Raw genomic sequence first — 26,414 nt, forward strand, 5'->3', positions numbered from 1 at the left:
ACCTCTTATTTGGTCACCCCTCAGCCTTCTTTTTTCAAGAGAAAAGAAACCCAGCCTGGTTCATCCTTTCCTGAAATATATACCCTCGCATTTCTGGTATCATCCTTGTAAATCTTCTCTGCACCAGTGCCTCTATATCCTTTTTATAAAATGGCAACCAGAACTGTACGCACTACTCCAAGTGTGGTCTAACCAAGGTTCGATACAGGTTTAGCATAACTTCCCTACTTTTCAATTCCATAACTCTAGTGCTTGGTTTGCTTTATTTACGGCCTTCCAAACATGTGTCGCAACTTTTAGTGATTTGCGTATTTGTACTCCGAGTTCCTTTTGTTCCTCTGCCCCACCTAAATTCTCACCCTCCAAGTAATAAGTGACCTCCCTATTCTTCCTACCAAAATGTAATACCTCACATTTATCTGTGTTTAACTTCATTTGCCAATTATATGCCATTTCTGCAAGTTTATTATGGCTCCCTGTAATGTGTTGCAATCCTCAACAGAACTGACTATCCTCCCTAATTTGATGTCATCCGCAAATTTAGAAATTGTGTTTTTAATTCCAAAGTCTAAATCATTAATATAAATTGTGAACAACAGTAGTCCCCGCACTGATCCTTGTGGAACACCACTACCCACCTTCTGCCACTGTGAATAGCTACTTTTGACCCCTACTCTCTGCTTTCTGTCTTCATTCCAGCTAGCTATCCATTCTGCTACTTGTCCCCTGACTCCACATTCTCTGACCTTGTTCATCAGTCTATTATGGGATTCCTTATCGAAGGCCTTTTAAAAATCTAGATAAATGACATCTACTGCATTACCATTGTCTAATCTCTCTGTTACCTCTTCAAAAAATTCAATGAAGTTGGTCAAGCAAGACTTTCCCTTTTGAAATCTATTCATTATTATAATTTTGGTTTCTAGATGTTCTTCTATTTTCTCCTTTAGTAGGGATGCCATGATTTTTCCTACCACCGATGTTAAGCTGACTGGTTTACAATTCCCTGGACATGTTCTATTCCCCTTCTTAAATATAGGTATTATGTTAGCTATCCATCAGTCCTCTGGCAATATACCTTTTTATAACAATTATTAAATATGTGTAGTAATGCCTCTGCTATCTCTTCCATAGATTCTTTTAAAATGCATGGATGCAATCCATCCAGACCAGGGGTTTTATCCTCCTTGAGTTTGATTAGTTTATTTAATATATCCCCCCCCTTTTATTTTAAATGTACTTATCTCATTACTAATCTCATCATCCTATGTCATGCCCATCTGTTTCAAAATGAATCAGATCAACTGATCAAGGATTTATCTGTCAACTGTGTACAGATTGGTAACTCCACGGCCCCAAGTTTCCACATGATTTGCTCCTGATTTTTAGGAGCAACTGGTGTAGAACGGAGTATCTTAGAAATCGGAATGCTCCACATTTAGTTTGCTCCAGTTCTAGTCAGGTAGAACAGTTTCACTTTGGAACAGAATTTTTTTTTCAAAAGGGGGAGTGTCCGGCCAATTACGCCTGATTTCAAAGTTTGTGAGTGAAAACTTACTCCAAACTAACTTAGAATGGAGTAAGTGAAGATTTTTGTACGCTCGAAAAAACCTTGTCTACATTTTAGAAAATCAGGCGTAGGTTACAAATTAGGCGGAGGGAACGAGGTGGGGGGGAGGGGGGGAAGGGAAGTCATTAAATTCTACAATCAATCCTTAGTTATACTTATACAAATATTATACAAATAAATCCATCCTGAATAAAAATTTATAAGCAAAGAAAAGATTAAATAAACCATGTTCCTACCTGTGTGAAAGTGCTTCAGGCAGGCCTTTCATGTTGGAGACAGGCAGGGGTGTGGCGTCAGTGTCTCGACGGCAGCAACAGCAAGCTTCGAGCTGAGCTGCAGTGCTTGAGGCAGGCCTTCATTCTCTTCGTGGCTGGCCGCAAAGAAGCAGCACCGGACGGACCCGAGGCCATTCGGCCATGAGATATCAGCGCCGTCAGTGGCTGGCCGGCAGCCGAAGAATCAACACAGGACACATGCAGCTCTTTAAGGTTCTTGAGGCCATTCGGCCACGCTTTAGGGGCGGCGTCAGTAGCTGGCCGGCAGCCAAAGAATCAGCAGCGGACGGACGTGAGGCCATTCGGCCATAGGATATCAGCGGCGTCAGTGGCTGGCCGGCAGTCGAAGATAGAGCAGCAGCCTTCGAGCTGTGAGGGGGACTGAGGCCATTTGGACAGGGAGAGGCAGCCACATCGACAATTTTATATTTAAATTTGCAGAATGGGTGCTGCATTGTCAACACCACGTATTATTGCAAAGTTGAATTGGCACTCTTATTTCTCCAAACACACAGTCCTTACTTTGCATGCACCAATGCAGCACCGGTTCTGCAAGTTTAGCAGTGAAAAGCTGAACTCACTGATTTCAGCAGGTGATTTATTCAGCAGTGCTGCTAAAAGCACTCCCTCACACACAGAAATATCAAAAAAAATTAAATTACAAGCCTTTGCAGGGGTCCAAGAAACAAATCTTCACTTTTTCTGCAGTATTTTTAAAAATGGCCGAGTACCAATGTTTGTGTGAGACTGCGCATGTGCGCACGCTCCCACGCGCACGCGCAGGGTTGCCGGCACCACGAAGGCTAATTTAAATTGTACCCGCCCCCTGCTACTTAGAAAATCGGCGCGAGTGTTAGGCTCCGCCCCCTGCTGCGAAGAGCGCGCCGCGCCAAGCAGACATCGAGTTCCAAGGAGCTCGAGAATATCGGACTTTTTTTTAGGCGCAGTTTTCGGCGCGAAAAACAGGCGCCCAACTCAGAGGTGCGCCGTTTTCGCCGCGGGACGAAACTTGGGGCCCACGTATCTGCTTTATATTGGTCTGACTATTTTTTTAATACAGCAAATGTCTCAAAGGCCATGGATGCATTTTGCTGCAAAGTTAAATTAATAAGTTTACAATTGTTTTCACTAGTTAACACAGCAAAACTACTTCATGCTGTTATCATTAATATATATATATATATATGGGACCTCAAATCTGGCGCCAAGCTTATGGTTTACAGGGCAGTAGTGATACCCGCCCTCCTATAAGGCTCAGATACATGGACCATATACAGTAAACACCTCAAAGTGCTGGAGAAGTACCAGCAGTGCTGCCTCTGCAAGATCCTGCAAATCCACTGGGAGGATAGACGCACCAGGCCAACATCCCCAGCATCGAAGTACTGGCCACACTCGACCAGCTCCGTTGGGTGGGCCACATCATCCGCATGCCCAATGTGAGACTCCCAAAGCAAGGACTCTACTCGGAACTCCTACATGGCAAGCGAGCCCGAGGTGGGCAGAGGAAACATTTCAAGGATACCCTCAAAGCCGCCTTGATAAAGTGCAACATCTCCACCGGCACCTGGGAATCCCTGGCCAAAGACCGCCCTAAGTGGAGGAAGAGCATCCGGGAGGGCGCTGAGCACCTCGAGTCTCATCGCTGAGAGCATGCAGAAATCAAGCGCAGACAGCAGAAGGAACACGTGGCAAACCAGGATCCCCATCCATTCTTTTCTTCAACGACTGTCTGTCTCACCTGTGACAGAGACTGTAATTCCCATATTGGACTGTACAGTCACCTGAGAACTCACTTTTAGAGTGGAAGCAATTGTCCTCGATTTCAAGGGACTGCCTCTGACGATGATATTTTTTAATTCATTCACGGGATGTGAGTGTCGCTGGCAAGGCCAGCATTAATTGTCCATCCATAACTGCCCTTGAGAAGGTGGTGGTGAGCCACCTACTTGAATACAACTGAGTGGCTTGCTAGGTCTGGAGTCACATATAGGCCAGACCTGGTAAGGATGGCAGATTCCCTTCCCTAAAGAACATTAGTGAACCAGATGGGTTTTTAATGGTAGTTTCACGGTCACCATCTCTTTAATTCTGTTTCGTAACAGCATTAAAAGTTCTATACATTATGAGTTTGCTCACACAGTACTATGTAACAGGAAATATACTTGTTTTGTCAGGCTAAGAAGTTCCATGCAGTGAGTTGCCCGCTGTTACACCAATGAAGCGAGATTTGTGCCTGCCAATAGTCTGGAGAGATAGTTACACAAATGTTTCCTGGTCAGCTCATTTGTATACCCATTAGAGTATTCCTTGACATAAAGCCATGTAAAAAAGAGTGTAATTAGCTTGAGAGCATGGAAACTGGATTGCAGCCTTTAAAAAAAACAGTTCAGCCTGCATAAGGTGGTAAGTATGTGGAACAGATTACTGGCACGAGTGGTAGAACAAGTAACCTGACTGGGTTTCAATAAGGAATAAGACAGGTTCTTGTCATCAAATAGGATTTAGGTTTATTATAAATGCACCAAGGGAATACTGTGGATAGGTGGATTAGATGGACCCTACCTGAAACGGTTACTATGTTACTTCAGACTGGGGGAAACCACGTTAAGGAAAGAATAGTGCTTGGCTCACTTATTTGACTCTGAGATAACCTCACTGCATATATCATTAACCACTTCATCATACCTTTCAAAACTTGTATCTATATCAGGACCTCCAGCACCAAGCAGCTGGATACAGCACTAAACAGGGAAAAACCCTGACTTAGACCTCCAGGCCCTCCTAGAGTAAATTGAAGTCAGGAGACGCAGGGTATCCATGCCAACAAGCCAACCAGGAATATCTCTTCTACCATTTGGTGGAAGGTGGCACTGACACTGCCTGCCAAATCCCCACCTCCAGGTCTACAGACCATTTCTGAAAGAAATTCACCATTGCAAGCAATATAACACAGTCATAAGAACATAAGAACATAAGAATTAGGAACAGTAGAAGGCCATCTAGCCCCTCGAGCCTGCTCCGCCATTCAACAAGATCATGGCTGATCTGGCCGTGGACTCAGCTCCACTTACCCGCCCGCTCCCCATAACCCTTAATTCCCTTATTGGTTAAAAATCTATCTATCTGTGACTTGAATACATTCAATGAGCTAGCCTCAACTGCTTCCTTGGGCAGAGAATTCCACAGATTCACAACCCTCTGGGAGAAGAAATTCCTTCTCAACTCGGTTTTAAATTGACTCCCCCGTATTTTGAGGCTGTGCCCCCTAGTTCTAATCTCCCCGACCAGTGGAAACAACCTCTCTGCCTCTATCTTGTCTATCCCTTTCATTATTTTAAATGTTTCTATAAGATCACCCCTCATCCTTCTGAACTCCAACGAATAAAGACCCAGTCTACTCAATCTATCATCATGAGGTAACCCCCTCATCTCCAGAATCAGCCTCGTGAATCGTCTCTGTACCCCCTCCAAAGCCAGTATATCCTTCCTTAAGTAAGGCGACCAAAACTGCACGCAGTACTCCAGGTGCGGCCTCACCAATACCCTATACAGTTGCAGAAGGATCTCCCTGCTTTTTATTCCATCCCTCTCGCAATGAAGGCCAACATTCCATTCGCCTTCCTGATTACCTGCTGCACCTGCAAACTAACTTTTTGGGATTCATGCACAAGGATCCTTGGAGATGGAGCACGCGGTGTCCACCGGTACGCTCGCGGCCTTCCGCGAGAGGTGGGCACCGGAGGGACTGGAGTGCATCATCACGCCCGGCAACCAAATTTTAATTTGATTTTACGTTTTAAAGTTAATTTGTTTTAATTGCCGGTGCTTTTAGTGTCCCCTTCCCTTTTATAGGGGGCACTGGGGAAAAAATTGTGAATTTAGTGCCCAAAAAAAAAAACAAAAAAGAAAAACACAAAAAAAAAACAAAAAAAAAGGGGGGGAGAAAAAGGGCCTTGTAAATGTCTGGAGTGTCACCCAGGTCGGGTGGCACCGTTTAATGTTTTTATGTTTTGCAGGTAAACTCAAAAGAGTTTCATGCACAAGGACCCCCAGGTCCCTCTGCACCGCAGCATGTTGTAATTTCTCCCCATTCAAATAATATTCCCTTTTACTGTTTTTTTTCTCAAGGTGGATGACCTTACACTTTCCGACATTGTATTCCATCTGCCAAACCTTAGCCCATTCGCTTAACCTATCTAAATCTCTTTGCAGCCTCTCTGTGTCCTCTACACAACCTGCTTTTCCAGTAATCTTTGCGTCATCTGCAAATTTTGTTACACTACACTCTGTCCCCTCTTCCAGGTCATCTATGTAGTCAATACTCTTCCTTTTCGCCCTTGCCCACTCTGGGCAATTCAGGAGGAAAGTGCTGCAGGTGGTGAAAATTAAATAGTGGCAGTGATGATGTGGCACTGGGTGATTTACAGACGTGATTTCCGAGTACCATGAAACTCGTCAACTCTGGGAACCAGTGTATTCTTCGCCATCTTAAAACAACATTAGCACTGTAATGTATTTGCTTCATGGGGTCTTTGCTTCATAATTCATAACCATACATTGCTATTGAGAAATAGTTGGTTTATTAACAAAGGTTTAACAATCACACTACACATTACCAGTTCATCCATGAGGTTCACAACTGCATACCTCATTGTGGATGACCGAGACTCAACTGACTGGGGTTTTATTGAGTCTTGTGACTATCACGTGACTGGCTAAACCACTCGCAATGCAACAGCTCTACAAACCCATGAGCATACTCACAGGTGCATACATTAGAGAGACAAGTAACTTTTCACAATGCACTCTGGATTTTGCATTCTGGTTCCCAACTTTCCTAACAGCAATGACTTAATTGCACAAAAGTTCATTCCTACTCCCAGATCTTTTATTTCAACTCATTTATGCCACTTGACACAAATTTCTCAACTGCTCATTAATGCTATCTTCTGGTGGCTGGTCATTGGAGGGGGTATCCGCATATTTTAACCCCCCCTGTCCACCACATCCTATGAGCATCCTAAGGCAAAGCAGCTTGTGTGGAGGTACTCTGCTCTTGTTGTGGGAAATGGTAAGGGGAGTGGCATATTGCCGGCACCAAGTTAGTAGCTGAATGCCTACATTGTCACCCTAGTGACCTTGAGAAGCTCCACATGGACGCAAGCTTCCCTGACTCCTTAATCCCAAGTGGGTAATGTTCACCCATTCTTCGCTTCTGCCTTCCTTTCTACCACATCAACAGGGGAGGGGCAAAAGAGGAGGAAGATGGCGACAATGAGAAAGAGGAGGAAAAGCAGCAGGAAAGAGATGTCTCCTGGTCGATTAAGATGAGGACCAGGCCACTCAGAAGTCCTTGCGTGCCTCGTGTTCCTCTGCTACAACTATCACCACCTGCAGCACTGTCCTCCTGAATTGCAGGCACCAGCTCACTTACTTTTATCCAGGGAAAATTAAATAGTGGCAGTGATGATGTGGCACTGGGTGATTTACAGATGTGATTCCCGAGCGCCATGAAGCTCGTCAAAAATCTGGAAAAATGGTAAGTAGATGTTAAAATGCTGTTTAAGTATCTTTTAACAACCTCTTAACTTTTTCAATTGGCTCACCTGCCGCTTAGTGTCGGGTCTGTAAAGAGCACGTCCGAGCCAGGGTGTCCCTGGAGATGGAGCACGCGGTGTCCACCGGTACGCTCATGGCCTTCCGAGAGAGGTGGGCGCCAGAGGGACTGGAGTGCATCATCATCCCCGGCAACCAAATTTTAAGTTGACGTTTCTTTGTCTAAAGTTTAATTTGTTTATTGTGTCGGTTTCAGTGCCCCCTTTTAGTCAGGGGGCACTTGTATAAATTGTATTTTTAGTGCCCTCAAAAGAAAAACAAAAACAAGGGGACACTTGTTTGAAAGTGTTCGGGGTGTCTCCTCCCCCCCCCTCCCACCCCCCCTTTAATCAGGGGGCACTTGTTTTAATGATTTAATTGTCTTACAACAAAATAGTTGTAAAGCGCAGGCCAACTCGACACTTGGGAGACTGAGGTGGGATCACAGCGGGATCCAGACCCGCTGTCAACCTTTTAGATTTTGACAGCGGACCCACCACTGAACCCACCCTGTGAACACCGGCAAAATCCAGGCCTTCGTTTTACTGCTGTTTGGACATTAAGTGAAATTATTATCTCCCCCACCTTTGGAGTTGCCCAGGAATGTTGCCTTCAAAAATCTTGCTGATGTACTGTACAGGGTTGCCGGCTGCTGAAAATAATGTTGCACTATTAATTTTCATTGGTGGAGCAGCAGTTTCCAGTGTCTACAGCTGAAATTGTAGTTTGGGAATTAGAGCTCTAGGGGGTTAAGAGGGGTCTGCTGTCAAAGTTTGGAGCAAAGAGGTTTTCAATGTGGAGCACTGAAGTTTTGCAATTTAAGGGCAGAACTGCTTCGACAGTAAAATCAAATAAGTATCTTTTATTTCTTTGTGTGAGCTGAAATTTAATTTGAAAGAAATATCCACTCATACAAACAAATGTAAATCTTATCAACAAAGAGCGAACTGTGAAATGTACTTGCCAATGCATTTTTAATTTTATTGATTCAATATCCTTCCACTCCCTCAGACTTTTTTCTTCACTCCTTTTCTAGGCCCCACGCAGTATTTCCAAGTTACGAGCGCAGGGAAACTCCCAGCCCTCTGATAATATCACAGGTGTTAATGAACCAGCTGCGGAGAGGTTCACCAAAGATGTCCAGCGGGCACTTTGCTCACTCATTTGTCCTGGGAGTGATGTAAATGCAGCAATGCACAGCCACAGATATATGGAAACAGCCTTGCTTTCTCTTCCTTGCTCTCCCTCTTTCATCTCTCTTGCTTTCTTTCTCTCTCTTTATTTTTCTTTCTCCTTTTCTTTCACTCTCATCCTTTTTTCCATCTTTTTTTTTCCTGTCCTCTCTTTCTTCACATAGGGCATGCTTTTGAATAATTCCAGGCATTCAATCATTAAAATTTTATTCGCAAACAAAGGTGGAATATCTTATCCAATCTAATTTACCCAGTTCCAAATTGGGACTCGTTAATTCGATTCATGATGTGGGTATGTCTTAACCTGGTGCTGATTCAGAAAAAAGTGAAGGCCTGCCAATACAGTAGATTAATTGGATTCACAAATCAAGCCTGGCTTTAGCTTCCCAACCAACATTTCTGCTATTCCATCCATTGCGACACACACGCAGAAACATGCATACACATACACATACACATACACAGACACTCATGCAGACACAGCTACATGTACAGATACACATACAGACACACGCAGACACAGACACTCATGCAGACACAGGTACACGTACACGTACACATATGCGTACACATGCGCATACACACACGCAGACGTGCGTACATATACACAAACACGCAGACACGCGTACACATACACACACGCAGACACGCGTACACATACACACAAACACATACACACACACACATGCAGACACACGTACACACACAAATACACACACGTACACACGCGCACACATTTTGGACAGGATGGCAACTATCAGTTGAATTGCCCTGCACTATAGAAAGGGCAATTCCACTGGTGCTGCCTTAAATGCAAGCTTAGCGGTTGGATTACAGCAGTGTGTCCCAACTTGAATGCTTTGTAATTCAATAATGAGTACAACTGCTGTGAGTTCCAGTGTTTGGCACAAAGATAGGAACAACAACACAAATTACAACTGGCTGAAGTTTACTATTCATCGCCAGTCTAGAATTATTGTGTTCCTAACACAGATGAGGCTGCACACAGGGAGGTTAAAGTAACAGTGATCTCAGTCTTTAATAAGACACTCCAGAGTGAGGAACAGGCCTTAGGGGCTGGCTTATATACAGTGCTCCCAAGGGATGCTGGGATCCCTTGGGACTTCAAGGGATGAGCTCCCTGGTGGCGGAGCATGGGAGTGCATGCTTTACAGATACACAACATCACTCCCTGCCCCCCCAAAGTCGAAGTGAAAACTATTTACAAGGTGAGGCGGTCAGGACCCTTTCTTTCTTTGGTGGCCCGCCTCGGTACAAATGTCTGTTCTGGTGTGTTGGCTGTGCCCTCGCTGGGCTGGCGTGTTGTTGGCCCTGCAGGGCTGCCGGGTGAGCCTGGCCTTGCTGGACTGTTGGACGTGATGGGTTCGATTTCTTGGTCCGGCGTGGTGTCGTTGATCCTTTGGGTGTGTGTTGTGAGCTCGAAAAAGATGGTGTCTGCTGTGGGTTGTTCAGGGCAGTCTGTGAACCGCAGCCTCGTTTGGTCCAGGTGCTTTCTGCAAATTTGTCCATTGTCTAGTTTGACTACAAACACCCTATTCCCTTCTTTAGCTATCACCGTGCCCACCTGTGTATGTCCATAGTTTAGCACATACACAGGGTCATTCAGATCAATTTCCAGTGATGCGACCATCGTTTACATTTTGTTGCTGCCGCCTGCTCTCTACCTGATCATGCAGGTTGGGGTGAACCAGCGAGAGTCTGGTTTTAAGTGTCCTTTTCATGAGTAGCTCAGCCGGGGACACCCCTGTGAGCGAGTGGGGTCTCGTGCGGTAGCTGAGCAGTACTCGGGACAGGCGGGTTTGGAGTGAGCCTTCTTTGACTCGTTTAAAGCTCTGTTTGATGGTTTGTACTGCCCGCTCTGCCTGCCCATTGGAGGCTGGTTTAAATGGGGCCGAGGTGACATGTTTGATCCCATTGCGGGTCATGAATTTTTAAAATTCGGCACTGGTGAAACATGGCCCGTTGTCACTGACCAGTATGTCAGGCAGGCCGTGGGTGGCAAACATGGCCCTCAGGCTTTCAATGGTGGCGGTGGCGGTGCTTCCCGACATTATTTCACATTCAATCCATTTTGAAAAAGCATCCACCACCACCAGGAACATTTTACCGAGAAACGGGCCCGCATAGTCGACATGGATCATCGACCATGGTCTGGAGGGCCAGGACCACAAACTTAGTGGTGCCTCTCTGGGCGCGTTGCTCAACTGAGCACATACGCTGCATTGCAGTACATAGGACTCTAAGTCAGAGTCGATACCGGGTCACCACACGTGGGATCTGGCTATTGCTTTCATTATTACTATACCCGGGTGTGGGCTGTGGAGATCCGAGATGAACGTCTCCCTGCCCTTTTTTGGTAGCACTATGCGGTTACCCCACAACAGGCAGTCTGCCTGAATGGACAGCTTGGCCTTTCGCCGCTGGAACGGCTTGATTGGCTCTTGCATTTCAACGGGGATGCTGGCCCAGCTCCCATGCAGTACACAGTTTTTTACTAGGGACAGCAGAGGGTCTTGGCTGGTCCAACTCCTAATCTGGCGGGCCGTGACAGGTGATTTATCATTTTCAAACGCTTCCATGACCATCAACAAGTCTGCGGGCTGCGCCACCATCAACAAATTTGCAGGCTGCACCATTTCCACCCTCGTGGTGGGCAATGGTAGCCGACTGAGAGCATCCGCACAGTTCTCGGTGCCTGGCCTGTGGCGGATGGTATAGTTATATGCTGATAGCGTGCGTGCCCACCTTTGTATGCAGGCTGAGGCATCAGTATTTATCCCCTTGTTTTCAGCGAACAGGGATGTGAGGGACTTGTGATCGGTTTCCAGCTCAAATTTGAGGCCAAACAGGTACTGATGCATTTTCTTTACCCCGAACACACACACACTAATGCCTCTTTCTCAATCATGCTGTAGGCCCTCTCGGCCTTAGACAAGCTCCTGGAAGCATAGGCAACAGGTTGCAACTTCCCCGCAACGTTAGCTAGTTGTAATACACACCCGACTCCATACAACGACACATGACAATGCTAGCACAAGTCTTTGACACGGGTTGTACAATACAAGCAGCTTGTTGGAGCATAACATGTTTCTGGCTTCCTCAAAAGCAATTACTTATTTTTTTACCCATACCCAGTTCTCACATTTACGCAATAACACATGTAGGGGCTCTAAAAGGGTGCTTAACCCCAGCAGGAAGTTACCAAAATAGTTGAGGAGTCCCAGGAACGTCCGCAGCTCTGTGATGTTCTGTGGCCTGGGCGCGTTTCCTGATAGGCTCTGTCTTGGCGTCTCTGGGCCGAATGCCGTCCGCCGCGATCTTTCTCCCCAAAAACTCCACCCCCGTTGCCATGAAGACGCATTTCAACCTCTTCAGCCACAGCCCTACGCGATCCAGTCGCTGGAGGACCTCCTCCAGGTTTTGTAGGTGCTCGGCGGTGTCCCGACCCGTGACCAATATGTCGTCCTGAAAGACCACTGTGTGTGGTACCGTCTTGAGTAGGCTCTCGATGATTCTCTGGAAGATCGCTGCAGCCGACCGAATTCCAAACAGGCATCTGTTGTAGATGAACAGTCCCTTGTGTGTGTTGATGCAGGTGAGGCCCTTCGAAGACTCTTCCAGCTCCTGCGTCATGTAGGCCGAAGTCAGGTCGAGCTTGGTGAACGTCTTGCCTCCTGCGAGCGTCGCAAATAGTCGTCTGCCTTAGGTAGCGGGTATTGGTCCTGTAGCGAGAAACGATTAATCGTTACTTTATAATCGCCGCAAATCCTGACCATGCCATCACTTTTGAGTACTGGAACAATCGTGCTGGCCCACTCACTGAATTCCACTGGGGTGATGATGCCCTCGCGTTGCAGCCTGTCCAGCTCGATTTCCACTCTCTCCCTCATCATGTGAGGTACTGCTCGCGCCTTGTGGTGAACGGGTCATGCCTCTGGGACCAAGTGGATCCACACCTTCACCCCGGAAAAGTTTCCAATGCCTGGCTCAAAAAGGGAAGGAAATTTGTTAAGAACCTGGGTACATGAGGCCTCATCGAGATGTGATGTGCTTGGATGTCATCCCAGTTCCAGCGGATTTTGCCCAGCCAGCTCCTTCCAAGCAGTGTGGGGCCTTCGCCTGGGACAATCCAGAGTGGCAGTTTGTGCACCGTGCCCTCGTAGGTGACCTTGACCATGGCGTTGCCCAGGACAGTGATAAGATTTTTGGTGTACGTTCTCAGTTTCCTGAGGATGGGGCTCAGGGCTGGTCTGAATGCCTTATTGCACCACAGTCTCTCAAACATCTTTTTACTCATGATGGATTAGCTAGCGCCAGTGTCCAGTTCCATGGCTACGGGTAAGCCATTCAATTTTACATTTAGCATTATAGGTGGATATTTTGTCGAAAATGTGTGCACCCCGTGTACTTCAGCATCTGCCTCCTCTCTCTGAGGCTCGAAATTGCTTTGACCCACCATGGACCGATCTTCCTCTGCCATGTGGTGGTTAGCAGGTTTTGCAGAGCTTGCAGCTCATTTGCAAACTCACTGGAGGTGCCCCATTGTTCCACAGCTCTTGCAAACATACCCTTTGAAGCGGCATGAATAGGCTGAATGGAAGCCTCCACAACGCCAACAAGGTGTGAATTGCCTTGCATACATCCTTTGTTGCGGACTCTGAGTCATCTGAGTCACCTGAGGCCTGCTGGCAGTTGCAGACTCGTGCGTTCTGCCCTGTACATTTCTACTTGCAAACACAGTTCCAGTTAATTTATGAACATTGCTAGCACTTGTGTGCTGAGAGATTTGTTTGGTGTTATCACTGGTGGACATAAACGCCTGTGCTATTACAATGGCCCTACTGAGGGTCAGTGTCTCTACAGTCAAAAGTTTTCGTAGGATGGTCCCGTGGCCAATGCCCAGTACAAAAGTCTCTGAGCATTTGCTCCAGGTAGCCATCAAACTCACATTGTCCTGCAAGTCGCCTTAGCTCGGCGACGTAGCTTTCCACTTCCTGATCTTCAGATCGCTGGCACGTGTAGAACCGATACCTCGCCATCAGCACACTCTCCCTTGGGTTAAGATGCTCCCGAACCAGTGTACACAGCTCTCATATGAATTATCTGTGGGCTTCACCGGAGCCAGAAGATTCTTCATGAGGCTGTAGGTCGGTGCCCCACAGACTGTGAGGAGGACCGCTCTCCTTTTTGCAGCGCTTCCTTCTCCGTCAAGCTCGTTAGCTATAAAGTACTGGTCTAGCCGTTCGACATATGCTTCCCAGTCCTCACCCTCCGAGAACTTCACCAGGATGCCCACAGTTTGCTGCATCTTTGCGTTGGATTCGTATTCTCGTCGCCAGTTATTGTGTTCCTAACACAGATGAGGCTGCACATAGGGAGGTTAAAGTAACAGTGACCTCAGTCTTTAATAAGACACTCCAGAGTGAGGAACAGGCCTTAGGGGCCGGCTTATATACAGTGCTCCCAAGTGATACTGGGATCACTTAGGACTTCAGGGGATGAGCTTCCTGGTGGCGGAACATGGGAGTGCATGCTTTGCAGATACACAGCAAGAATTGTGATATAATTTCTCTGTGCCTATATTCAAATCATTTACATACTTGGAAAATAAAAGATCCCAGTCCAGAACCCTTAGATGCATTACGACACAGATCCAGCCAACTGAAAAATCTCCATTTACCTCCACTCTTAGATTACTTTTCCTGAGCTATTTCTCTATGCACGTGGCCACATTCACTTTAATGACCGCCTTAAATTTTACAAGTTTCTTAAGTGATACTTATCGACTGCCTTCAGAAGATTCATATATATATATTCATTTTATTCATTTTATTTGCATATGCGATAGTCCAATTTCTTCAAAAAGTTCAGTGAAATAAGTGAAGCATGACTTGCCCTTTTGTAATCTATGACAATTGTCCTTGATTAGCCTCTGCCATTCTATAGGGCCCATTTTGACTCCCTGTGCCCTGCAGAAACCGGACAGTAGAGTTCAAATGGAGGTGCTGGATTTGCTTCCCCATTCCACTCGATCTGCATTCTTCCTGAATTCATGCATATCAGGGTCCTCGATGTACACAGGACCCTGATGGCATTTTAACGGCCTACTGGGCAGAGTGTACCATGGACAAACTGCTCAACAAAGCCTGGAAGGACAGCAGACGAGGCAAGTGCTACAGCTATTTATGTGGGGCCAGGAAGAGCAAGAGTGCTTCTCTGGGCTCTGCAAGAATAATGTGGGCTTTTGCAGCCCTGGGCTGCTCTTCCAACAGCACCCTCCACCACCCCCTCCCCTCCATCCCCGACCATCATTTTCCTGATTGCAGCCCCCATGCCCAGGCCCTATCTTTTCCCCGATGAACTGCATTAGAATGCTCGTTCAGTGTTTTGCAATTTGCTGTATATCTATTAATGAGGCCTGGCCTTTAGTAAATGATCAGGCCACGTGGCAAACCTCTCGGGGTCCTCTCCAGCTGGAAATTTAAATCCAACCTTGTGATTACTAATTTACTTCTGTATTATGGATGCTTTGGAAGTTTATCCACAACTGAAGTAAAATTAATCAGCCTACAATTTCCAGTCTTATCCCTTTCCCCTTACCGCTCATGGTTGTAAAATTTGCCATTCTCCAGTCTTTTGGTACAATTCCTATTTGCAAATGATGGTTCGTTAAGCTGTTTTGGTGGTGTTGAGGGATAAACATTGGGTAGGACACTGGGAGAAGTCTTCTGCATTTCAAATAGTGTAATTGGATCTGTTATATCTAACTGAATCGGTAGATGGGGCCTCGGATTATTGTCTCAGCTGAAAGACAGCCCCAATGACAACGCAGCACTCCCATAGTAACGCAATGAAGCGTCATGCTGAATTATATACTGAAATCTGCTGTGGGGCTTGAAGCCTTTTACCTTTTGACTCCTGACTCGGAGGCAAGAATGCTACCACTGAGCCAAGCTGCTGTTTAATATATTTTATGGAAAAACATAGGGAATATAAAAGTCAAGATGTAATACTGAATCATCATCATCATCATAGGCAGTCCCTCGAAATCAAGGAAGACTTGCTTTTACTCTAAAAGTGAGTTCTCAGGTGGCTGTACAATCTGATACGGGAATTACAGTCTCTGCCACAGGTGGGACAGACAGTGGTTGAAGGAAAGGGTGGGTGGGAAACCTGGTTTGCCGCATGGTCCTTCCGCTGTCTGCGCTTGGTTTCTGCATGCTCTCGGCGATGTGACTCGCGGTGCTCAGTGCCTTCCTGGATGCTCCTCCTCCACTTTGGCTGGTCTTGGGCCAGGGATTCCCAGGTGTCGGTGGGGATGTTGCATTTTATCAAGGAGGCTTTGAGGGTGTCCTTGAAATGTTTTCTCTGCCCACCTGGGGCTCGCTTGCCGTGTAGAAGTTCCGAGTAGAGCGCTTGCTTAGGGAGTCTCGTGTCGGGTATGCGGACGATGTGGCCCGCCCAATGGAGCTGGTCGAGTGTCTACAGGGCAGTAATGATACCCGCCCTCCAAAATGGCTCAGAGACGTGAACTATATACAGCAGAAACCTCAAAGTGCTGGAGAAGTACCACCAACGCAGCCTCCGCAAGATCCTACATATCCACTGGGAGGATAGACGCATCATGTCACTGTTCTCGCTCAGGCCAACATCCCCAGCATCGAAGCACTGACCACACTTGACTGAATCATATGTGGAGGATAAACATCAACACAGATTGGGAGGACCATATGTTGTAATTTCCATGTAATTTGTGTGTTGTAGTTTCTATGTAATACAGAGTAGTATAGATCCTAGGTCAGAACTCATCTGGAGTATTGTGTTCGATTCTGGACACCACACCTCAAGATGGATATATGACTTTGGATGGGGTACAGCACAGATTTACCAAATGCTACTGGGGCTTAAAGGGTTCAATTATGAACACCAGATTGCATAAACTTGGGATGTATTCCATTGAGTTTAGAAGGTTGAGGGGTGATCTAGTTGAAGGGGCCAAAATTGCTCCTTTTTTTAAGGCTCAGCGCGGCACTTAATGGCACTGCTTGCCTTCTGCCCTGCTCCCGACTGTTCCCTCCGCTCCCCGACTGTTCCCCCCCACGCTCCCGACTCTCTTTCCCCCCCCTGCTCCCGACTGATCCCACCCCCACTCCCGACTGTCCCACCCCCCCGCTCCCGACTGTTTCTCCCACTCCCGACTGTTCCCCCCCCTCCCTTCCCCACTCCTGACTGTTCTCCCCACCACTCCCGACTCTCTTCCCCCCCCTGCTCCCGACTGTTCACCCCCCCTCCCCCACTCCTGACTGTTCCCCCCCCGCTCCTGACTCTCTTCCCCTCCTGCTCCCGATTGATCCCAACCCCGCTCTCGACTGTTCCCCCTCCCCCCCCGCTCCCGACTGTTCCCCCGCTCCTGACTGTTCCCCCCTCCCTCCCCCACTCCTGACTGTTTCCCCTGCTCCCGACTCTGTTCCTCCCCGCTCCCTGACTGTTCCCCCCACCACCCCCTGCTCCCGACTGTTCCTCCCCCTGCCGCTCCCACCTCTTTTCCACCCTGTTCCCGACTTCAATAGCGCCCGAGAGCACTGAGAGGCTTCCCAAAAAACAAAGTCTAAATATCACTCCATTCTCCGGCCCATCTCTATGGGCGCTAAATCTTCAGTTAATTCAAATTATTCGCCGCAAATGGAGCAGAGGGCAATTTCGGCCCCGAGGTGTTTAAAATGTTAAAAGGATTTAATAGAGTAGATACAGAGAAGCTATTTCCTCTTGTGGGAGAATCCAGAACAAGGGGCACAACCTTAAAATTAGAGCTACACCATTCAGGAGTGAAATCTGGAAGTGCTTTTTCATACACAGTGTCATGGAAATGTGGAATTCTCTCTTATGTGGATCCTGGGTCAATTGAACTTTACAAGACTGAGATTGACAGATTAGGTAAGGATATCAAGGTATCTGGATCAAAGACCGGTAAATGGAGTTGAGCTACAGATCAGCCATGATCTCACTAAATAGCAGAACAGGCTTGAGGGGCTGAATAGCCTACTCCTGCGTAATATCATATGTCTTCAAAAATTCAACAGGAAAAGAATTCTCACACGTAGGTACGATTGCAGGAATTTATAACGGGCTTTTTGTTATGTACAAAGTTCTTATGTTGGCTGCTGTGCCTCCAGTAAAAATGGCAATAGTTATCCCAAGATCTACAAGCTATCCCTACGTGATTGCCATAGCTTCAGAAACACAATCTGGAGCTCATAATATCCAAGTGATAGACAAAATACAGGCCTGTCAGCTTTCAGCCGCTAAGTGCGGTGTCTCACCTCAAGCAAAACCTGACACTCAGTATTTAAATCATGGAGCAGTATATGGGCTTATTGCCCAACACCCTGCCACCCCACTCCCCTCCCCTCCCCCACCCAGCTGAAGGAACCATGCACGATGCTTTTTTTCTCGTTCCAAGTTTTCTTATGTTCGCAATTATGAAACCCCCTAAAATCTATAGAATATTATTGTATACTCCAATGTAAATAGTTCGATGTCGGTTCATTTAAAGAAAAAGTTCACAAAAAGAAAAATCAAAGGAACATACACAAAGAGGACTGTGTTACATTTTACCTCTGCCAGAAGAGCCTGATCTGTAGGAAGCAATGTTCATTCACTCTGTAGATTTGGTTGGCAATTTCACTGTTCCTGGAATTAATCTTTCACACCAGTGAAAATAAAAGTGACATTGCGAATGGTACTCATGCACAGCCTTTAGTCTAATTTTCTGACTTTTGTTGAACGAGCTCTCTGAAAATATTCTCTCAAAAGTCCCTTTCATTCAATAGCATTTTGAAAAATTAGCTGAGGAGATGAGGAATTTGAGAGGTCATACTCTATAAAGAGTAAATTAATAAATTCTATAACCTTTTCCAACTTGGTGTTTTTTTTAATGTGCAAGCCGACCTACCCAAGCTCAGTAACATCCCAGGTATTTAAAATATTACAATCTTCAACAAGCAGCCATTTTGAACCCACAAATCCTGAGATAGCATTTCTAGGCTGCTAGGTAACAGAATAGAGGGTTAATGATACTGAGTATTCCTTGCTTCTGGTTTCTATGCAAGATATATTGATTTAAGACACATGTCTCATACTTGCAACTGCCAATCCTGTTTGCTTAGGCCAGACCAAAATCAAAAATTGGGGGGAAAAAGGACTCTAGTTGCACTTTGGGGCAAGTTCCACATTGGCCTGCTCTGAGTTTCTCCTGCTCACATTATTCATAATTTTTTTCATGGTGAATAGATGTGTAATATTGTAAAATTTACTGATGATATCAAGCTTTGTGGCCCCACAAGAAGTATGAGAAAAATGGACACTGAAAGAGATCTGGGCCGATTAAACCACCGTGCGAAGGAATGGGTAAAGGATTTTAAGACAGGCAGATGCAATGTAATGCATATTGGAATATATGCTCAGTGAAGAAATATACATTACAAAAGTGGAAAGGTAAAGGATTTAGGGTATGATTACTTTTCAATCACAGAATGTTTCCAGTCAATATGAGGCTTTTATCAGCAAAGCTAATCAAATACTAAGAAACATTTAGAGTGCACTGGACTGCAATTTGGATAAATATTTCAGCCTTGTGTAGAGTATTGTTGGTGCCACATTTGTCATTTTTTGAAATACTACCTCAAAAACAACATTGCCTTGGGGTACAAGAAAAGTGGAATGACAGTTCTTGAGGACCTCAGGTATAAACAGAGCTTCACAGGGTTGAACTTCTTTTCATTTAAGGAAAAAATGATTGAGAGGGAACATGATCCAGGTTTTTAACATGCGGAGGATCGCAGATGAAAGCAAGGTGTTGGACTGGACTGTGAGCACAGAACGTGCAGATGTAAAGAAAGAAAGACTTTGATTTATATAGCACCTTTCACGACCACCGGATGACCATTGACTACAGCCAATGGAGTACTTTTGGAGTGTAGAAACTGTGGGAAAAGTAGGTTTAAAATTGACAAACCTCAAGTGAGACCAGAGATTAGAATAATTAAGGACATGAGGAATAGAATCCCAACATAAGAACTTGGCACTGTTTTGGTTAAAGGTCTCAAATTAATGAGTTAGATAATCAGAATAAATGGCTAGAGGAATAACTATCAACTTGAATACACCACAGGAAATATGCTGCAGTGACTGTGGGTGGGACAGCGTGTGGTATGCGACAAAGGCAGCCAGCCAGGGTTTAATGTTGGAGATGTAATGATAGGTAAGTATTCTGAAGTTTTGCTTGATCATTGGGATACTTTATACTTACAACTTGCCCTTAGGAGATTAAATATGTGGAATAGAATCCATACTTGTTTATGGTACCTGTCAGCCTTGTACAAGGTTATGTGTAGGCTTTTATGGATTGTTTATTTCTTGTTCCAGGATTTCTTATGCTCACATTTAAGAAATCCCATAAAATCTATGAAATATTTTTGTATGTAAATGTGTGCTCTAATTGTTCTGTTACATGAGGCACAATGCCCATTTAACAATATGATGAATAATATGAATTTCTGCATTTGTCTACAGTTCAGAATAGTATCTTGGGCTGAGCACAAAACGGAACGTGAAATCTAAGCTCATCCATATTTTTGACAGTTTTGAACTGGCCCCTTGGAGAGGTTTTTGTTCGAAGATGATGCTCGACAGCTTGCTTGAGTTGCAGTTAAGTTGATTGGTAAGAGATTTAGGGCTGGATTTTCGGTTCTGCTCATTTTGGGGCGGTAATGGCGGCGGGGCAGTAAAATTTGCGCCCGGGAACAGTTTGCGCCTCAGTCAACAAAATTCGTCAGCTGTACCCTGAGTGTGGGGCGGAGCTCTAAGGGAGGCGTTACACACCTCTCAGGGTGCTAGGCCAGCTGAGCAAGCGAAAATCCCAAGCTAAACAGTCAGACTCGGAACGCTTTAAGAGAGGCCTGGTGGGGGGGGGGGGGGTGAAAAAAACAATGAAAAAAACCCACCCAAAACATTCCCAATAAATAACTCACGCCACCACAACATAAATTGTAAAAAAGAAACAATCATGCTTACCTGAGGACGACATTACTTTCCTCACTGCAGCCGCTATAGCTCAGACTGCCCACTTTCACAGGTGGCTGCAGGAGGGCGCTCTACGGAATGCTACGGGTCAGATGGCAGTCAGAAATCGAGCTGGTGCTGCAACTAGGGGTGTTGCATACCGACTGGCCTCTTCTGGGCGGTAGTGCTCCGCGCCCTGCCAAAACCGACACCCCGCAAGTCCTGGCGGGGTGCTGGAAGCTGCCCGCCTGCCCGGAAGTGCTTACCGATGTCATTGCCGCCCCTCTGGGGCACTAACAAGGTGGCAGAAGCCGGAAAATCCAGCTCCATAACTTTGCAAACCATTCTCTCCACTCAATTTAGAATTTGCCAACTTGAAAAAGAGTAAAATATTAAATTAATTTTGACTGAATCATACACATACAATGCGATGCTTTAATAGCACCATTAACAATACAGAACAGCGCAAGCTAACATTATTGACCAATAGACAAGAAGTTACTTGTTATTGTGTTTAGTTTAGTGTCTAACAGGATTGTACTGACTGTACTCAACCATCTTATTTTAGTAATCGTTGCTACCTTCAACCTTACTTGTACATTCTGGAAAGAGAACCTCAGATTGGGGCACATCATATTTTATGTCCATACTGGACTGTTGATATTGCTTCTCTGTTCAGAACTGCTTAAATGAGAATCATTTGCAGGTCACTTTTCTCCATCACTTCACTGTAGACCTTTCTGTTCCAGTGGCACTCTATAATTTTATTCCACTGCTAAAGCATGTTGTTTTACATCATGGCTAAAGCCGCCTTTGCAAATGTAACAGAATCATTTGTGTTAATAAAATGAAAGAAAAGAAAAAGAAAGACTTGCATTTATATAGTGCCTTTCTTGACCACTGGACATCTCAAAGCGCTTTATAGCCAATGAAGGACTTCTGGAGTGTAGTCACTGTTGTAATGTGGGAAATGCGACTACCAATTTGAGCACAGAATGCTCTCACAAACAGCAATGTAATAATGACCAGATAATCTGTTTTGTTATGTTGATTAAAGGATAACTCCTCTGCTCTTCTTTGAAATAGTGCCATGAGATCTTTTACGTCCACCTGAGAGAGCAGACGGGGCCTCGGTATACTGTCTCATCCGAAAGACGGCATCTCCGACAGTGCAGCACTCCCTCAATACTGCACTGGAGTGTCAGTCTGGATTTATGTGCTCAAGCCCTTGGAGTGGGACTTGAACCCACAACCTTCTGACTCAATGTGCTATCCACTGAGCCGCTGCTGACAGTCAGTGATTATGTGCTTTGATGTCATTATGTGGTTTGATAGTGATGTTGCACTGATGAAAATGATGAACATTTCCTGTAAAGTCCTATCCCCTCAGTACAGATTCACACGAGGCATGTAGTGAAGTCAAGGTCACTCTGGACCTGCACCTTTATTTCACAGCTCTGGAATGCTGCACTTGCCTGAGACCTGTCCTTATATACCTGTCTCTTGCAAGTGCACCCCTGGTGGTAAGGTATGCTGGTGGTTACAAGTCATATCTTATTACAGTCATGTATAGCATGTTGGGATACAGTTATATATAATAATGTAAGATACATGACATCACCCTCCCCGAAGGTCTTATTGTCTCTTTGGTTCAGTCTCTCAGGTGGTCTACGCTCTCGCGTGGAGCATCTGAGTTGTGGTTCAGTTGTTTGCCTTGGTGTCTGTTTTTCTTTGGGTGTGGTTGCTGGTATCTCGCCTGGGCTGTCTGTTTCGATTGGTGTGATTGTTGTTGACTCGCCTGGGCTGTCTGTTGGGATTGCCCTTTCCTCAGGTTGTTCCCTCTGTCTGTCCACCAGGTGTGGTGCGAGTTCCACATTGCAGTCTGCCTCTGGTTCCGCAGTGTTGTTGGTAAATCTGCTTTTGACTTGGTCCACATGCCTCCGGCAGGTTTTGCCATTGTCCATTTGTACTACCAGTAGCCTGTTTCCTTCCTTGCCCGTTACTGTCCCTGCAAGCCATTTGGGACCCCTGCCATAGTTTAGTACAAACACTTTGTCCCCTATCTCATTCCATCTCCCCCGCGAATTTCTGTCATGGTACTCAGTCAGCTTACGGCACTTTGCCTCAACGATTTCGTGCATGTCTGGGAGGATTAATGAGAGCCTTGTTTTTAAAGTCCTTTTCATCAACAGTTGCGCAGGGGGATCCCAGTCAATGAGTGCGGACGAGATCTGTATGCCAACAGCAATCGCGACAGGCGACCCTGCAGCGTGGGATCTTGGATTTTAATCATGCCTTGTTTAATGATTTGCACTGCTCTCTCCGCCTGGTCGTTGGAGGCCGGCTTGAACGGTGCCTTCTTGATGTGATTTATGCCGTGGTCAATTATAAAATCTTGGAATTCTGTGCTGGTGAAGCACGGACCATTGTCACTGACCAATATGTCAGGGATTCCATGCGTTGCAAACATGGTTGCGAGTCTCTCCACAGTGGTGGAGGTTGTGCTCGAGTTTAAAATGGTGCATTTGATCCACTTTGAAAATGCATCTACAACTACGAGGAACATTTTGCCCATGAATGGGCCCGCATAGTCTACGTGCACCCGCGACCACGGTTTGGTAGGCCAGGGCCAGGGGCTCAGGGGAGTCTCCCTGGGGGCATTGCTGAGTTGGGCACAAATGGTGCACCTTCGGACGCAGATCTCCAAGTCCGCGTCAATACCAGGCCACCAGACGTGGGATCTGGCGATGGCCTTCATGAGAACGATCCCCGGGTGCTCGCGGTGGAGCTCCTGGACAAATGCCTCTCTGCCTCGCAGAGGCATGACTACTCGGCTGCTCCACATCAGGCAGTCTGCTTGTAGTGATTGCTCAAGCATGCGCCTGTGAAAGGGTTTTAATTCCTCTGGGCAGGCATCGCGAGCCTCTGCCCAGTCACCGGTTAGGACACATCTTTTTACTAAGGAAAACGTCGGGTCGCTGGCCGTCCAGGCTCTGATTTGGTGAGCCGTCATAGGCGAACCTGTGGACTCAAAGGCATTGATTGCCATGACTATCTCACAGTCCTGTTGGTCAGACCCTTCCGTGGTCGCCAGGGGTAGCCTGCTGAGTGCGTCGGCACAGTTGTTTGTGCCTGGTCTGTGCCTTATGGTATAGTCGTAGGACGCCAGCATGAGTGCCCACCGTTGAATTCGCGCCGAGGCGTTGGCGTTTATTGCCTTGCTCTCGGATAGGAGGGATGTGAGGGGCTTGTGATCGGTTTCTAATGCGAACCCTGGCACCGAAAATGTATTGGTGCATCTTTTTGACACCGTACACGCACGCGAGCGCCTCCTTCTCTACCATTCTGTACCCGCGCTCCGCCCGTGAAAGTGACCTGGAGGCATAAGCTATGGGTTGTAATTTTCCCGCACTATTGACATGTTGCAAAACGCACCCGACCCCATACGCTGACGCATCGCATGTGATGAACTAGCTTTTTACCTGGATCAAAGAAAGTCAAAACACTGTTGGAACACAGAAGGTTACATGCCTTATTGAAGGCGCGTTCCTGGGCGTCCCCCAAAAACCAATTGCACCCCTTCCTGAGTAGCACATGGAGAGGCTCCAGCAGCATGCTTAAGTTCTGCATAAAGTTCCCAAAGTAATTGAGTAGCCCGAGAAAGGCGTGGAGTTCTGAGACATTCCGGGGCCTGGATGCCAGGCGAATTGCTTCTGTTTTGGATTCTGTTGGGCGGATTCCATCAGCGGCAATCCTTCTGCCCAAAAATTCAACCTCGGGTGCGAGAAACAGGCACTTGGATTTCTTGACCTGTAGGCCTACCCGATCCAACCGCTTTAATACTTCCTCCAAATTACGGAGATGGGAGTCGGTGTCCCTGCCCGTGATAAGTATGTCGTCTTGAAATACAACCGTCCCCGGGATGGACTTGAGCAGACTCTCCATGTTGCGCTGGAATATGGCAGCTGCCGACCTGATACCGAATGGGCATCAATTGTACATGAAAAGGCCTCGATGTGTATTGATGGTGGTGAGTAGCTTGGATTCCTCGGTCAATTCTTGCGTTATATACGCAGATGTGTGGTCTAGTTTTGAGAAAAGCTTACCTCCAGCCAATGTGGCAAATAAGTCCTCCGCTCTGGGCAGTGGGTACTGGTCCTGTCGGAAGACTCTGTTTATGGTAGATTTGTAGTCCCCACAGATTTGTACGGATCCATCAGGCTTCATGACTGGGACGATGGGACTTGCCCAGTCGCTAAATTCCACAGGTGATATAATGCCTTCCCGCAGAAGTCTGTCTAGTTCGTGTTCAATCTTTTCCCTCATCACATAGGGTACAGCTCTGGCCTTGTGATGGACCGGTCTAGCATCCTGTGTGATGCAGATTTTGACTTTGGCCCCTTTGAAAGTGCCCACACCTGACTGAAAGAGATGTTCAAATCGCTTTATAACTGTTGAGCAGGAGGTCCGTTCCTCTAATGACATGGCATGGACATCATCCCATTTCCAGTTTAGTTTTGCCAGCCAGCTTCTCTCCAGCAGTGCTGGGGGGGTCTCCGGGGACAATCCACAGGGGAAGTTGGTTCACTGTCCCTTTGTGTGTGACAGAGAGCATGGCGCTGCCGAGGACTGGTATGATTTCTTTGGTATAGGTTCTTAGTTTGGTGTCAACCCTTGTGAGTTTTGGTCTGTCTCTTTTATGCGGCCACAGTTGTTCAAATTGTTGAGCGTCCATGAGAGATTGACTCGCTCCCGTATCCAGCTCCATGTTGACAGGTATCCCATTGAGTAGGACCCTCATCATTATAGGAGGCGTCCTGTTGTAGGAGCAGCGGCCATTGATCGTGTTGACCCGCTGTACATTGGTGTCCCGGGTACTGTCCCCACCGTCTTCTGGTCCGCTTTCCGACCCATCCGATTCGTATACCAGCCGAGCTGCCATTTCTTTGCACATGCGGGCCAAATGTCCTGTATATTCACAGTTCCTGCAAACAGCCTGCTGAAATCGACATCCCCTTGACGTGTGGCCACCCCCATACCTCCAGCACAGACTGCTTCCTTCATTGTTCCCAAAGAATGAGCTGCGTCTGGCTGATCTCTCTTGAGCTTCTCTCAGTTTGTAGTTGATTGCTCGCATTGTGGGTTAATGAGGTGTGAACGGCCATTCCTGTGGCCCTTGATGGCTTCTGGCGCCACTGCCTGCTGTCGAGAGCCTGTTCTCCCGGCTTTGTCTGTGTGTGGGGATAGCAGCTTGTTTAATACTGTGAACTTCTTGTTCCGATATTTCGTTAGTTGTCGTACCTGCAGTATAAATCAACCTCGTTTCTTCTTTCCCTGCCAAGAATGTCTGTGCAACCAGTGCTGCTGCCTCTAAGATCAGGTTCTTGGTCTCTATGAGCTTTCGGAATATGCCTGTGTGGCCTATTCCTTCAATGAAAAAGTCTCTCAGCATTTCTCTCCTCAGTTCATCGGAGAACTCACATAAACTAGCCAACCTCCGAAGTTCCGCCACGAAGTCGGGTATGCTCTGGCCCACACAGCGTCTATAGTTGTAGAACCTGTGTCTGGCCATGTGTAGGCTGCTCGCTGGCTTCAGGTGGTCTCTTTCCAGTGTGCTCAATTCTTCAAACGACTTGCTTGCTGGTTTCTCGGGTGCCAGCAGATCCTTCATTAATGCGTATGTTTTCGAGCCACAGC

The sequence above is a fragment of the Pristiophorus japonicus genome, chromosome 12 (assembly GCF_044704955.1).
Source record: "Pristiophorus japonicus isolate sPriJap1 chromosome 12, sPriJap1.hap1, whole genome shotgun sequence".
In the NCBI taxonomy this organism is placed as follows: domain Eukaryota; kingdom Metazoa; phylum Chordata; class Chondrichthyes; family Pristiophoridae; genus Pristiophorus; species Pristiophorus japonicus.